The 928-nt window shown below is 39.1% G+C and overlaps 1 long non-coding RNA gene across 1 annotated transcript; it reads left to right on the top strand.

The window, feature by feature from the left end:
• Positions 1 to 638: 638 nt before the first annotated feature.
• On the top strand, positions 639 to 928 carry LOC144020782 (uncharacterized). The gene is made up of 2 exons (XR_013283969.1): positions 639 to 787; positions 889 to 928. It is a non-coding gene; the product is annotated as an uncharacterized LOC144020782 (long non-coding RNA).

A 928-nucleotide genomic window follows, 5' to 3' on the forward strand; every position in this document is an offset into this window, starting at 1 on the left:
ATACGTTTTTTATGTTCTAAGTGTCCCAAAGACGTCTTTATACGTTTTTTTTATGTTAGAGCATACAGAAGGCTTTGATGCAGCCTCTCAACTGCAAAGAACGGTTGCAGAAATGGTAGTTATTACACAAACGGCCAGCAGGTGGCAGCAGAGCAAAGGAGATCAACCAGGGCCATGTAGAAAAAAAGCTCAATGACTTACAATTTTAAATAGATTTGTGAAAACTGATGAAACTTAGCTCTCTTCTAATGCTAATTGCTGCAAAACGGAAAAAGATAGAAACACACTTTTTTTCCTGATGAAAGAAGAGACTTTAATCTTTCTTTTGATGGATTCCATGCTTTTATAGACATAGAACACAATATTCTGTGGGCCTTGCAAAATCAGTCAAAATCCAGTAAAACAGCCGGGAGCGAACGGGACTGCTTCTGTGAAAATGGCTGGGAGTGAATGAGTTAAAAGCGTAATAATCAGGTTTTCCAATTGATTTATTGCCACGAAGCATTCTAATGACAAAAATTATCTACCAAACACAAATTTCCTCATCCTGTGTCTTGCTTCATCAAAGTTACTCATTTAATTTTTTAGCATTTTACCTTGAAATGATTTAACTTGGTTAAGAATGTTATGTTTGTAGAGGTTTCCTCCGGCCACTAGGGGTCACTGGGGTACTGAGTTTGTTGTGTTGCCTCGCGGCAGCAGTTCTCCATCTTGGTGTGCTGCCGACAGGACACGTTGTTACAGTGCTGCCGATTACATGTTATGTTGAGCTGCTGACGTTGTTCATGTGAGTCTACAGGTTTAATGTTCGATTATCAGTTAGGTGGTGATTCTTAATGTCCACCTGTTTTATGTAAGAATCGCCATTGTATGTTTGTGCCTCTGCAGGGCTCCTTCATCGCTGTCAATAAATTATATTTGACATTGA

The sequence above is a fragment of the Festucalex cinctus genome, chromosome 6, assembly GCF_051991245.1.
Source record: "Festucalex cinctus isolate MCC-2025b chromosome 6, RoL_Fcin_1.0, whole genome shotgun sequence".
Taxonomy (NCBI): Eukaryota; Metazoa; Chordata; class Actinopteri; order Syngnathiformes; family Syngnathidae; genus Festucalex; species Festucalex cinctus.